Source organism: Bombina bombina, chromosome 5 (genome assembly GCF_027579735.1).
Source record: "Bombina bombina isolate aBomBom1 chromosome 5, aBomBom1.pri, whole genome shotgun sequence".
In the NCBI taxonomy this organism is placed as follows: Eukaryota; Metazoa; Chordata; class Amphibia; order Anura; family Bombinatoridae; genus Bombina; species Bombina bombina.
Genome location: NC_069503.1, coordinates 734,405,570 through 734,421,903, shown reverse-complemented (window position 1 = coordinate 734,421,903; position 16,334 = coordinate 734,405,570).

Here is a 16,334-nt window from a genome sequence, read left to right as displayed (position 1 = left end):
GTTGGAAGAAATGAGTGATGCGCAACCATTATTGCCAGAGGATGTAGATAACAGGGATATGTCTCAGTCAGGCAGCATTACACACATGGACGTACGGTGTGATGATGATGATGTTGTACCCGCTGCTGCTTCCTTTGCTGAGTTGTCAGATACAAGTGAAGCGGTTGATGATGACAATGCGTCCGTGGATGTCACGTGGGTGCCCGCTAGAAGAGAAGAAGAACAGGGGGAAAGTTCAGATGGGGAGGGAAAAGGAGGAGGAGACGAGTTGGAAGCAAGGGGAGGTCGTCGCAAGGAGCTAGTGGCACAGTCAGACAGCATGCATCGGCACCCAGGGTCAGCCAGACAGCACGCCAATCAACTCATGCTGTTGCCACCACCAGAATGCCGTCATTGCAGAGCTCAGCAGTGTGGCATTTTTTTTGTGTGTCTGCCTCTGACAACAGCGATGCCATTTGCAACCTGTGCCAAAAGAAACTGAGTTGTGGGAAGTCCAACACCCACCTAGGTACAACTGCTTTGCGAAGGCACATGATCACACATCACGAATGCCTATGGGATCAACACATGAGTACAAGCAGCACACAAACTCAAAGCCGCCATCCTCCTCCTGGTCCAGCATCTTCAGCCACGTCAACCACTGCTGTCCTCCTTGCCCCCTCTCAACCATCAGCCACTCCATATCTCGCCTTGAGCAGTTCCTGCTCATCTGCCCACAGTCAGGTGTCTGTCAAGGACATGTTTGAGCGTAAGAAGCCAATGTCACAAAGTTACCCCCTTGCCCGGCATCTGACAGCTGGCTTGTCTGAATTCTTAGCCCACCAGCTTTTACCATACAAGCTGGTGGAGTCTGAGGCGTTCAAAAAATTTGTAGCTATTGGGACACCGCAGTAGAAGGTACCCGGCCAAAATTTATTTGCACAAAAGGCAATCCCCAACCTGTACTCGATTGTGCAAAAGGAAGTAATGGCATGTCTGGCACACAGGGTTGGGGCAAGGGTCCATCTGACCACTGATACCTGGTCTGCAAAGCATGGTCAGAGCAGGCTCTACACTGCGCATTGGGTAAACCTGCTGACGGCTGCCAAGCATGGAATGCGTGGCTCTGCAGAGGAGTTGGTGACACCGCCACGACTTGCAGGCAGGCCTGCTGCCACCTCCTCTACTCCTCCTACTCCATCCTCTTCCATAACCTCCTAGGCTGAGTCCTCTTCTGCTGCTGCGTCTTGCTCCACATCAACGGGGAGTTTGGTCTGTCACTGTGAAGCGGGCGTAACCCTTACACTACCTGATCGATACAACATCATACCTGATGTTTTAAAGCACGTTATTCCAAACAATTTAGGAATGTTAGGTGATTTATGCACTTTATGGATTAAAACCAGACTCTGCATCAACTATGTAATTTTCCATGGAAGTTATGCCATGGATCCCCCTCCGACATGCCACAGTCCAGGTGTTAGTCCCCTTGAAACAACTTTTCCATCACTATTGTGGCCAGAAAGAGTCCCTGTGGGTTTTAAAATTCGCCTGCCTATTGAAGTCTATGGCGGTTTGCCCGGTTCGCCCGTTCGCGAACATTTGCGGAAGTTCGCCGTTCGAAAACGGAACATTTTATGTTTGCGAGATCACTATATATCAAAAATAAAATAATATACATGTGTCCATACATATTTATTTTAAATGAATATATATATATATATATATATATATATATATATATATATATACAGGGAGTGCAGAATTATTAGGCAAATGAGTATTTTGACCACATCATCCTCTTTATGCATGTTGTCTTACTCCAAGCTGTATAGGCTCGAAAGCCTACTACCAATTAAGCATATTAGGTGATGTGCATCTCTGTAATGAGAAGGGGTGTGGTCTAATGACATCAACACCCTATATCAGGTGTGCATAATTATTAGGCCACTTCCTTTCCTTTGGCAAAATGGGTCAAAAGAAGGACTTGACAGGCTCAGAAAAGTAAAAAATAGTGAGATATCTTGCAGAGGGATGCAGCACTCTTAAAATTGCAAAGCTTCTGAAGCGTGATCATCGAACAATCAAGCGTTTCATTCAAAATAGTCAACAGGGTCGCAAGAAGCGTGTGGAAAAACCAAGGCGCAAAATAACTGCCCATGAACTGAGAAAAGTCAAGCGTGCAGCTGCCAAGATGCCACTTGCCACCAGTTTGGCCATATTTCAGAGCTGCAACATCACTGGAGTGCCCAAAAGCACAAGGTGTGCAATACTCAGAGACATGGCCAAGGTAAGAAAGGCTGAAAGACGACCACCACTGAACAAGACACACAAGCTGAAACATCAAGACTGGGCCAAGAAATATCTCAAGACTGATTTTTCTAAGGTTTTATGGACTGATGAAATGAGAGTGAGTCTTGATGGGCCAGATGGATGGGCCCGTGGCTGGATTGGTAAAGGGCAGAGAGCTCCAGTCCGACTCAGACGCCAGCAAGGTGGAGGTGGAGTACTGGTTTGGGCTGGTATCATCAAAGATGAGCTTGTGGGGCCTTTTCGGGTTGAGGATGGAGTCAAGCTCAACTCCCAGTCCTACTGCCAGTTTCTGGAAGACACCTTCTTCAAACAGTGGTACAGGAAGAAGTCTGCATCCTTCAAGAAAAACATGATTTTCATGCAGGACAATGCTCCATCACAAGCGTCCAAGTACTCCACAGCGTGGCTGGCAAGAAAGGGTATAAAAGAAGAAAATCTAATGACATGGCCTCCTTGTTCACCTGATCTGAACCCCATTGAGAACCTGTGGTCCATCATCAAATGTGAGATTTACAAGGAGGGAAAACAGTACACCTCTCTAAACAGTGTCTGGGAGGCTGTGGTTGCTGCTGCACGCAATGTTGATGGTGAACAGATCAAAACACTGCCAGAATCCATGGATGGCAGGCTTTTGAGTGTCCTTACAAAGAAAGGTGGCTATATTGGTCCTTGATTTGTTTTTGTTTTGTTTTTGAATGTCAGAAATGTATATTTGTGAATGTTGAGATGTTATATTGGTTTCACTGGTAAAAATAAATAATTGAAATGGGTATATATTTGTTTTTTGTTAAGTTGCCTAATAATTATGCACAGTAATAGTCACCTGCACACACAGATATCCCCCTAAAATAGCTATAACTAAAAACAAACTAAAAACTACTTCCAAAACTATTCAGCTTTGATATTAATGAGTTTTTTGGGTTCATTGAGAACATGGTTGTTGTTCAATAATAAAATTAATCCTCAAAAATACAACTTGCCTAATAATTCTGCACTCTCTGTATATATATATATATATATAAAATTAAAGAGGAAAGCATGTATATTATTACTATTGTTACTGAGTAACCTTTGGGGGGACAAAACATACTGAGGGACCAGTCTGGACAACGGACAACAAGGCTAGCTACTATAGTATAAAATGAATTGATTTTCAGTTGTTATCTGATAAACACAATTAGGGACAGATATGTAACATTATCCTTGAGAAGTCAGCAGGTGCATTTCATGTTCTTAGAACTAGAAGTTGCTTAAATTTAGGAGATAAATGACACAAAAAATGGGAGAATATATAATGAAAATATAGTGTAAAGTTGTTTCATTACGCATAAATAAATATTTTATATAACTAGGGTAACCATATTGCCGCTTTAAAAAGGGACACATATGAAAAATACATATGTCAGGGTTCTTATAATGAAACATTATTCAAAATGTTTCTTTAAACAGCCCTGACATATATGTATTTTTCATATGTATCCCTTCTTAAAGGGGTTATATGATCACACTATATATCTCAGGGTGTTTACTGTCCCTTTAAGCTAATTATGACTTTTAAGCATTTTATAGAAGAATGAAATTCTATCACAATTACTACATTTAGGTTCAAATTACAAGTGGATCACTAATTAACGCTCCCGCTCGAGCGTTAACTTTGCTAAAAGTAAACTTTTTGCGTGCATCGGGTTGAGTTCGTATTATGAATTAAAAAAAAAAACTGTTTTCTCTCACGCCCTAACCAGACTAGCAAAAAATACCAAACGAAGAATATTGTGTGCAATAACCTATTCCCCATATAAGCCAATGGAGCAAAAAAAGTGGGGGAAAAATGAACACCCTACTCGCACGCAGACCCAGTTGCATATTCTCTTGTGCGCTAACCAACATTAAAATCTGAATATATCACATTCAAATGTTCTTTGCATAGAAGAATATGTTGTATTTATTCACAAATAAATATGTCTACATATATCTAATGGTATATATATATATATATATATATATATATATACAGGGAGTGCAGAATTATTAGGCAAGTTGTATTTTTGAGGATTAATTTTATTATTGAACAACAACCATGTTCTCAATGAACCAAAAAAACTCATTAATATCAAAGCTGAATAGTTTTGGAAGTAGTTTTTAGTTTGTTTTTAGTTATAGCTATTTTAGGGGGATATCTGTGTGTGCAGGTGACTATTACTGTGCATAATTATTAGGCAACTTAACAAAAAACAAATATATACCCATTTCAATTATTTATTTTTACCAGTGAAACCAATATAACATCTCAACATTCACAAATATACATTTCTGACATTCAAAAACAAAACAAAAACAAATCAGTGACCAATATAGCCACCTTTCTTTGCAAGGACACTCAAAAGCCTGCCATCCATGGATTCTGTCAGTGTTTTGATCTGTTCACCATCAACATTGCGTGCAGCAGCAACCACAGCCTCCCAGACACTGTTCAGAGAGGTGTACTGTTTTCCCTCCTTGTAAATCTCACATTTGATGATGGACCACAGGTTCTCAATGGGGTTCAGATCAGGTGAACAAGGAGGCCATGTCATTAGATTTTCTTCTTTTATACCCTTTCTTGCCAGCCACGCTGTGGAGTACTTGGACGCATGTGATGGAGCATTGTCCTGCATGAAAATCATGTTTTTCTTGAAGGATGCAGACTTCTTCCTGTACCACTGCTTGAAAAAGGTGTCTTCCAGAAACTGGCAGTAGGACTGGGAGTTGAGCTTGACTCCACCCTCAACCCGAAAAGGCCCCACAAGCTCATCTTTGATGATACCAGCCCAAACCAGTACTCCACCTCCACCTTGCTGGCGTCTGAGTCGGACTGGAGCTCTCTGCCCTTTACCAATCCAGCCACGGACCCATCCATCTGGCCCATCAAGACTCACTCTCATTTCATCAGTCCATAAAACCTTAGAAAAATCAGTCTTGAGATATTTCTTGGCCCAGTATTGACGTTTCAGCTTGTGTGTCTTGTTCAGTGGTGGTTGTCTTTCAGCCTTTCTTACCTTGGCCATGTCTCTGAGTATTGCACACCTTGTGCTTTTGGGCACTCCAGTGATGTTGCAGCTCTGAAATATGGCCAAACTGGTGGCAAGAGGCATCTTGGCAGCTGCACATTGACTTTTCTCAGTTCATGGGCAGTTATTTTGCGCCTTGGTTTTTCCACACGCTTCTTGTGACCCTGTTGACTATTTTGAATGAAACGCTTGATTGTTCGATGATCACGCTTCAGAAGCTTTGCAATTTTAAGAGTGCTGCATCCCTCTGCAAGATATCTCACTATTTTTTACTTTTCTGAGCCTGTCAAGTCCTTCTTTTGACCTATTTTGCCAAAGGAAAGGAAGTTGCCTAATAATTATGCACACCTGATATAGGGTGTTGATGTCATTAGACCACACCCCTTCTCATTACAGAGATGCACATCACCTAATATGCTTAATTGGTAGTAGGCTTTCGAGCCTATACAGCTTGGAGTAAGACAACATGCATAAAGAGGATGATGTGGTCAAAATACTCATTTGCCTAATAATTCTGCACTCCCTGTACTGTATATATATACTGTGTACCATCAGATATACACACATATATATATAGGAATATCTATGTAAAAATACAAAGAACATACTCTGCTATGTCTATCTTTAGAAGTATATGTATGCAATTACAGAAGATTTGCATAATCAATAAATGCATAATAAAATGACAATGCAATAGCACTTAGGGGCCGATTAATCAAGTGTCTGGCGGTCATGATCCACTGTGGCCAATCAACCCAATCGTATGAGATCAGGCAGATTGATGTCCGCAGACTCAGAGGCAGCGGATGAGTCTTAAGACCGCTGCTTCTTAACTCCTGTTTCTGACAAGCCTGAAGGCTCATGCGGAAACAGAGGTATACTGCCCCATTCGGGCTGTGATAAATCGGCCCCTAAGTCTGAACTTCAAATGAGTAGTACATTTTTTTCTGACAAATTTTAAAGTTATTTCTATTTCCACTCGCCCTGTATTATATGACAGCCATCAACCAATCACAAATGCATATACATATATTCTGCGAATTCTTGCACATGCTCAGTAGGAGATGGTAATTTAAAAAGTGTAAATATAAAAAGAATGTGCACATTTTGTTAATGAAAGTAAATTGAAACGCTGTTTAAAATTACATGCTCTATCTGAATCATAAAAGTTTAATTTTGGCTTGAGTGTACCTGCCTTTTTTGCGACACCTGAGACCTCATATGTGTAATACTGTTTTTTAAATATTTTTTATTAGATGGTGATATTATAAGTGTAAGTGTATTTTGTAATGTATTCTTGATGTGTTTTGTGACAATTTTTTATTTGCAAAACAGTTAACCAGAGCTCTGAGGACACGATAACCTGATGAGCGTTAACTGGAATTGCACACAAACGATTGTGTTTTCTTTCAACTTGTAATATGAGCGATAAACCGGACACGCACAAACACCTGCAATAAACCCTTCATGGCTTATGGGCAAACGTTTGCGCACCACTAAAAATGTATATGTATGTATATGTATGCAGCAACCAGAAATCTATCTCCTACTGATGAGTTCCAAAAAGAACGAAACAGGCTTGTCTAGTGAGTGATTTCTGGTTTGCTGTCATAATCCTGTTTAAAAGGATCACTGTGTCAAAACAGTATTTTTGAAGCAAAAAAACTGAGAATTTGCATATCTAATTTGCATATCTTACCCACAATTCTCTTGTGCATTGGAAACATTGTATATTAAGAATTTCTGGTGAAAAGCAAGCGGGGATACTTGCCTAGATGTACTAATTTCCTATGCAAATGTTTAAATTGATTTATATATATATATATATATATATATATATATATATATATGTGTGTGTGCATTGAAGCCATTTGCAGTTAAGTAGATGGAAACATGTGAAAACATATTTATGCAACATTCATATTTAGTAAAGGTTTTAGCAAAGTATTTAGTGTTAATATTTAACATTCCAATGTTCTGTACATAACAGAATATGTTCTAAGTATTTTTAAATAGATATTCCTTTTATACAGTCATGGCCAAAAATATTGGCACCCCTGCATTCCTGTCAGATAATACACCTCTTTGCCCGGAAACTTGTTGCAATTGCAAATATTTAGGCATTCTCATGTTTATTTCTTCTTCTTCTTCTTCTAATTTTGTTTGTATTGGTATGACACAAAAAAATGTAGAAAAAAAAGTCAAATCTGACACATTCCACACAAAACTCTAAAAATGGACGGGACAAAATTATTGTCAACCTCAATTAAAGATGTGTAGCACACCCCTTTGAAAAAAATAACTGAAATCAATTGCTTCCTGTAACCATCAATGTGTTTCTTACACTTCTCTACTGGAATTTTGGACCACTCTTCTTTTGCTGCTGTTTAAGGATCTCTCCACGGGTGATCTATGGGATTGAGATCTGGACTCATTGATGACAAGTTCAGTACTCTCCAGCCCTTTGTCTTAAACCATTGCTGGCTGCTTTTTTTGTGTGCTTTGGGTCATTGTTCCTCTGTAAGACCCATGACCTCTCATGGAGACCCAACTTTCTGACACTGGGCACTACATTGCACCACAGAATTCTTTGGTAGTCTTCAGAATTCATAATGTCATGCACACAGTCAAGACATCCAGTGCCTGAAGCAGCAAAGCAACCCCAAAAAATCAGTGAACATCCACCATGTTTGACTGTAGGGACTGTATTCTATTCTTTAAAACTCTAATTTATTTTTCTGAAAACAGTAGAATGATGGGCTTTACCAAAAAGCTGTAATTTTGTTTTGTCTGTCCATGGCACATTCTCCAAAAAGAATTTTGACTTCCTCAGGTAAGTTTTGGCAAACTCCAATCTGGCTTTTTTATGTTTTTTAATTCAAATGGTGACGTATAGTGCAAGCTGACACATTTGTACCCTGTGCCTTAAGGTCAGCTTGAATATGTCTGAAAGTTGTTTGAGGTTCTTTATCCATCAATCAATTTTTCTCTTTCGTCCACATCCAGGGAGATTAGCTACAGTGCCATGGGCTGTAAACTTTTTGACAATGTTGTGCACAGTGGACACAGAAACATTAAAGGATTACTTTCTGTTATAATTTTTAAGACACACAACTAACATATTAAAGTTAATAAACATTAATTAAAACCTACTGACCTATATTTTCTCCAAAACAAAGTTTCATAACGTTCTAAAAGTTATATCTTTTATTCGCCGATGATGTCACGTTATCCTGCCCACTATTTTATGCACTGCATGTTCAAAATACTTAAACCAATAACTTTGTGTTTAAAGCGCCATTTTGAAACCTAGGTATTGTAAACGGATTGGTACAGAGCAAAGGATACCCACGGAGTGGGTTTGGAAAACAATTACATTTGCAGACAAGATTTCTGATATACGATAGAGATATGTTAATGAAATGCTATTGATAAAAAGCGTATTTGGGGTAGTTGGTTAGTAAGAGGCATAGAAAATATTTACTTACAGTGGTCCTTTAAGATCTCTGGAGATGGACTTGTAAAATTGAGATTGTCCATGCATTTCTACAATTTTTGTTCTCAAATCCTCAGACAATTCTTTGCTGCTCTTTCTCTTCTCCATGCTCAGTGTAGCAGACAGAGACACACAACAGAAAGGTTGAGTCAATTTTTGACCATTTTAACTGGTTGCCGGTGTGATTTCTATATTGTCAGCACCTGTTAATTGATACAGATGAGTTTAATTACAAATTAAATGAGCATCACAAACTTGGAATGCAATTATTTCTTACAATTTTGAGAAGGTGCCAATAATTTTGTCCAGTCCATTTTTGGAGTTTTGCATGGAATGTGTCAGATTTGGCTTATTTTTCTTCCACTTTTTTTGTGTCATACCAATACAAACAAAAGAAATAAACATGAGAATGCCTAAACATTTGTAATTGCAACAATTTCTGGGCGAAGTGGTGCATTATCTGACAGAAATGCAGGGGTGCCAATATTTTTGGCCATGACTGTATATATCTATACCTTTATATATTATTGTATGTGAAGAACATTGACATTGAAATTTGAAATATTCATACTTTGATTTAGGGTTAGCGCACTGACGCCTAGATTTAGAGTTCTGCGGCCAAAGGGGTGCGTTAGCTACGCGTGCTTTTTTCTGGCCACACCTTTTAAATACCGCTGGTATTGAGAGTTCACAGAATGGCTGTGTTAGGCTCCAAAAAAAGGAGCGTAGAGCATATTTAACGCAACTTCAACTCTTGATACCAGCGGTGCTTACGGACACGGCCAGCTTCAAAAATGTGCTCGTGCACGATTCCCCCATAGAAAACAATGGGGCTGTTTGAGCTGAAAAAAAACCTAACACCTGCAAAAAAGCCGCGTTCAGCTCCTAACGCAGCCCCATTGTTTGCTATGGGGAAACACTTCCTACGTCTGCACCTAACACTCTAATATGTACCCCGAGTCTAAACACCCCTAACCTTACACTTATTAACCCCTATTCTGCCGCCCCCGCTATCGCTGACCCCTGCATATTATTATTAACCCCTAATCTGCCGCTCCGTAAACCGCCGCTACTTACATTATCCCTATGTACCACTAATCTGCTGCCCCTAACACCGCCGACCCCTATATTATATTTATTAACCCCTAATCTGCCGACCACAACGTCGCCTCCACCTGCCTACACTTATTAACCCCTAATCTGCCGTCCGCACGCCGCCGCTACTATAATAAAGCTATTAACCCCTAATCCGCTTCACTCCCACCTCAATAGCCCTATAATAAATAGTATTAACCCCTAATCTGCCCTCCCTAACATCGCCGACACCAACTTCAAGTATTAACCCCTAATCTGCCGATCGGAGCTCACTGCTACTATAATACATTTTTTAACCCCTAAAGCTAATTTTAACCCTAACACCCCCCTAAGTTAAATATAATTTTATTCTAACTAAATAAATTAACTCTTATTAAATAAATTATTCCTATTTAAATCTAAATACTTACCTGTAAAATAAACCCTAATATAGCTACAACATAAATTATAATTATATTATAGCTATTTTAGGATTAATATTTATTTTACAGGCAACTTTGTATTTATTTTAACCAGGTACAATAGCTATTAAATGGTTAAGAACTATTTAATAGCTAAAATAGTTAAAATAATTACAAAATTACCTGTAAAATAAATCCTAACCTAAGTTACAATTAAACCTAACACTACACTATCAATAAATTAATTAAATACAATATCTACAATTATCTACAATTAAACCTAACACTACACTATCAATAAATTAATTAAATAAAATACCTACAATTATCTACAATTAAATCTAACACTACACTATCAATAAATTAATTAAATACAATATCTACAAATAAATACAATGAAATAAACTAACTAAAGTACAAAAAATAAAAAAGAACTGTTACAAAAAATAAAAAAATATTTACAAACATTAGAAAAATATTACAACAATTTTAAACTAATTACACCTACTCTAAGCCCCCTAATAAAATAACAAAGCCCCCCAGAATAAAAAAATGCCCTACCCTATTCTAAATTAAAAAAGTTCAAAGCTCTTACCTTACCAGCCCTGAACAGGGCCCTTTGCGGGGCATGCCCCAAATAATTCAGCTCTTTTGCCTGTAAAAAAAACACATACAATACCCCCCCCAACATTACAACCCACCACCCACATACCCCTAATCTAACCCAAACCCCCTTAAATAAACCTAACACTAAGCCCCTGAAGATCTTCCTACCTTATCTTCACCATACCAGGTTCACCGATCGATCATCGGAAGTGTTGATCCAAGCCCAAGCGGGGGGCTGAAGAGTGACGTCCATCCTCGGGCTGAAGTCTGGATCCAAGCGGCGGCTGAAGAAATCCATCATCGGGCTGAAGTCAGAAGTCCATCATCGGGATGAAGTCTTCTATCAAGCTGCATCTTCAATCTTCTTTCTTCTGGAGCGGAGCGGAGCCATCTTCTTCCAAGCCGACGCAGAACATCCTCTTCAACCGACGCCTACTCGCCGAATGACGGTTCCTTTAAATGACGTCATCCAAGATGGCGTCCCTTGAATTCCGATTGGCTGATAGGATTCTATCAGCCAATCGGAATTAAGGTAGGAATATTCTGATTGGCTGATGGAATCAGCCAATCAGAATCAAGTTCAATCCGATTGGCTGATCCGATCAGCCAATCAGATTGAGCTCGCATTCTATTGGCTGATCGGAACAGCCAATAGAATGCAAGCTCAATCTGATTGGCTGATTGGATCAGCCAATCAGATTGAACTTGATTCTGATTGGCTGATTCCATCAGCCAATCAGAATATTCCTACCTTAATTCCGATTGGCTGATAGAATCCTATCAGCCAATCGGAATTCAAGGGACGCCATCTTGGATGACGTCATTTAAAGGAACCGTCATTCGGCGAGTAGGCGTCGGTTGAAGAGGATGTTCCGCGTCGGCTTGGAAGAAGATGGCTCCGCTCCGCTACAGAAGAAAGAAGATTGAAGATGCAGCTTGATAGAAGACTTCATCCTGATGATGGACTTCCGACTTCAGCCCGATGATGGATTTCTTCAGCTGCCGCTTGGATCCAGACTTCAGCCCGAGGATGGACGTTACTCTTCAGCCCCCCGCTTGGGCTTGGATCAACACTTCCGAGGACCGATCGGTGAACCTGGTATGGTGAAGATAAGGTAGGAAGATCTTCAGGGGCTTAGTGTTAGGTTTATTTAAGGGGGTTTGGGTTAGATTAGGGGTATGTGGGTGGTGGGTTGTAATGTTGGGGGGGGTATTGTATGTGTTTTTTTACAGGCAAAAGAGCTGAATTCTTTGGGGCATGCCCCGCAAAGGGCCCTGTTCAGGGCTGGTAAGGTATAAAAAGGGTTTGGAACTTTTTAAATTTAGAATAGGGTAGGGCATTTTTTTTATTTTGGGGGGCTTTGTTATTTTATTAGGGGGCTTAGAGTAGGTGTAATTAGTTTAAAATTGTTGTAATATTTTTCTAATGTTTGTAAATATTTTTTTATTTTTTGTAACTTAGTTCTTTTTTATTTTTTGTACTTTAGTTAGTTTATTTCATTGCATTTATTTGAAGATATTGTATTTAATTAATTTATTGATAGTGTAGTGTTAGGTTTAATTGTAGATAATTGTAGGTATTTTATTTAATTAATTTATTGATAGTGTAGTGTTAGGTTTAATTGTAGATAATTGTAGATATTGTATTTAATTAATTTATTGATAGTGTAGTGTTAGGTTTAATTGTAACTTAGGTTAGTATTTATTTTACAGGTAATTTTGTAATTATTTTAACTATTTTAGCTATTAAATAGTTCTTAACTATTTAATAGCTATTGTACCTGGTTAAAATAAATACAAAGTTGCCTGTAAAATAAATATTAATCCTAAAATAGCTATAATATAATTATAATTTATATTGTAGCTATATTAGGGTTTATTTTACAGGTAAGTATTTAGATTTAAATAGGAATAATTTATTAATAAGAGTTAATTTATTTCGTTAGAATAAAATTATATTTAATTTAGGGGGGTGTTAGGGTTAGGGTTAAAATTAGCTTTAGGGGTTAAAAATTTTATTATAGTAGCGGTGAGCTCCGATCGGCAGATTAGGGGTTAATACTTGAAGTTAGGTGTCGGCGATGTTAGGGAGGGCAGATTAGGGGTTAATACTATTTATTATAGGGTTATTGAGGTGGGAGTGAGGCGGATTAGGGGTTAATAACTTTATTATAATAGCGGTGCGGTCCGCTCGGCAGATTAGGGGTTAATAAGTGTAGGCAGGTGGAGGCGACGTTGTGGGGGGGCAGATTAGGGGTTAATAAATATAATATAGGGGTCGGCGGTGTTAGGGGCAGCAGAATAGGGGTACATAGCTATAATGTAGCTGGCGGCGGCGTGTGGACGGCAGATTAGGGGTTAATAAGTGTAGGTAGCTGGCGGCGACGTTGTGGGGGGGCAGATTAGGGGTTAATAAATATAATATAGGGGTCGGCGGTGTTAGGGGCAGCAGAATAGGGGTACATAGCTATAATGTAGCTGGCGGCGGCGTGCGGACGGCAGATTAGGGGTTAATAAGTGTAGGTAGCTGGCGGCGACGTTGTGGGGGCAGATTAGGGGTTAATAAATATAATATAGGGGTCGGCGGTGTTAGGGGCAGCAGATTAGGGGTACATAGGGATAACGTAGTTGGCGGCAGTGTACGGAGCGGAAGATTAGGGGTTAAAAAATTTTATAGACTGGCGGCGATGTGGGTGGGCCTCGGTTTAGGGGTACAAAGGTAGTTTATGGGTGTTAGTGTACTTTAGAGCACAGTAGTTAAGAGCTTTATAAACCAGCGTTAGCCCAGAAAGCTCTTAACTACTGACTTTTTTCTGCGGCTGGAGTTTTGTCGTTAGATTTCTAACGCTCACTTCAGCCATGACTCTAAATACCGGAGTTAGAACGATCCCATTGAAAAGATAGGATACGCAATTGACGTAAGGGGATCTGCGGTATGGAAAAGTCGCGGCTGGAAAGTGAGCGTTAGACCCTTTAATGACTGACTCCAAATACCAGAGGGCGGTAAAAACCAGCGTTAGGAGCCTCTAACGCTGGTTTTGACGGCTACCGCCAAACTCTAAATCTAGGCCTGAGAATATGCGATCAAGTTTGCACACGAGTAGGGTGTTCGTTTTTTTTTCTCTATTGACTTTTATAGGGGAATACGAACGTGCACATGTTCTTCTAAGTTTGTTTTTCTGCACTCGTTGGGTAAGTGTGTGAGTGAAAACAGTTTTCTTTTTACTCAAAATACAAGTGCAACCAGATGAGAGCAAAAGGCATGCTTCTAGAGCAATTAACGTTCGAGTTGGAACATTATATAGTGCTCCACTTGTAATCTGGTCCAGTAGGTGTTAGTGGGAGTTATATTTACCTCACATTTCCATAATAAGACATTTTGACTTGTAACTTATAGATGGTATATTCCTCAGCTGCACTTTACGTTTTAAGTTAATGAAGTATGTTAACTATTATTGTGAGTGTCTGCTATCTTCCTGTGATACCTATATTCATTTTTAAACTAACATACTACAAAAAAAAGATAGATTCATTAATGCTCACTATTTTGTTCAGCATTAAAGATAATTTGCTGTCATGAGCATTCAGTCAGTATACATTATGCATAATGCAAGAAAGATTGGATTCAGGGTGTGATTAGAAAGGGTTCTTCTGTAGTCTACAACCATTATTAACCAAGAACATTTTCTATCTATCTATCCTAGAATTTATCTATCTTAACATTTTTATTAACACAGAGAAACAAGCCGCTGCAGATGCGGTAGTCCCGGCAGGGTCCGTGAGCTGAGGCTGAAGCGGAGTGATACCAATGAAACACAGGTCACAAGGGGTGCATGCTGTTGAATGACGGCCGGTGTAGCCAAAAAAAGATTATGAGACAAAAAGGAGGGCACAGCAGCACTATTGCAAAGGAATCCAGGGCCAAAAAAAGTAAAACCAAGTTTACCTTTATTGAAACAGTTTGCACAAGTACACAACGGAACTTCCCTGACTAGTTTCGTGCTCAATTGAGCACTTAATCATAGGGTAAGTTACTGGTTGTAAACACTCCCTTTTTAAAGGGATAGATACACCTGATAATGATTAGATAAAATTACATATAAATTAAAATTCTATATGTATATGAACCTATGAATACACATATACATAAGAAAATCCATCTATCACAAAACATACAACATCTGTTCTAAATTGCATATACAATGAATGGAGAAAAGATAATAATAATGGTTAGAAAAACGTATTACAAAAAACACATATGCAAATGTGCTGCAAACACACTTTTCTTTAATCTTTTTGAAACTATTGAAGGGCCAATGGGAATGAGTAAATGCAGATCATGAATATTCCAATTCACAACAGGCCATAAATGATTGCCCATATACAAAAAAGTCTGCAAATACACATATCCAAAGGATTGTCCAAAAAACACCAAAAAAAGAGAAACACAACAAAATAAAACATATCCACAACGTCAAAATGTTTAAATTAATACATTCTCATTGGTGTTGGATGAAATATTAACTGGACTACAATTACTTATTGTTTCAAAAGAAAAGACACATAAATTGCAACAGTCAACACAAACAAGAATAATGCATGTGGAAAAATCTTCAACATTATTATTCACATACATGGTCCACATTTTTAGTCCTGCTAGACATGATTCATTCTATACCATTATATCTAATCTTAGGCAGACAAAACAATATAGAATGGTAGAATTATAAAAATTAAATACAAAGAAAAAAAGAAAGGAAAGAGCTACTCAACAAAATAGCTCATATCCCACTCACGATTTAGACCCAGGGGTGTGATGGTTCTAAGCTTATAAATCCAATATAGTTCTTGTTTTTGTAATAACTTGCACCTATCACCACCCCTGGGTTGAAACATGATGCGGTCAATCACTTGAACTTTCATATTGAAAATGTTGGTCATATGTATTAGGTCAAAGTGTCTGGCCACTGCTGATTCTTTCACATACTCCCTGGTGTCCCTTACATGTTCTCTTATCCGGGATCTTAGCTCTCTGGTCGTTTGAGCAGTATACTGCAGATTACAATGCTTACATTCAAGTAAGTATACAATATATGTACTTCTGCAGTTTGCATAAAACTTGTGTAAAAATTCATCACCAGTTTGTGTACTTTTAAAGCCATTACCTATACCAATAAAGCTACAAGTGACACAAGGGCCATGACCACACCTATAGGTCCCCTTCCTTCTGATCCATTCACTTTTATCCTTACCCCCTGAACATACCAGACTAGGAGATAGTTTGGAAGACAAAGTTGGAGGCTTTTTAGATACAAATTTACAGTTCCCAATTAGTGGTCTCAACACCTCATCCTCATTGAGTAAATGGAGATTTTTCCTCAGAATAGAGCAAATTTC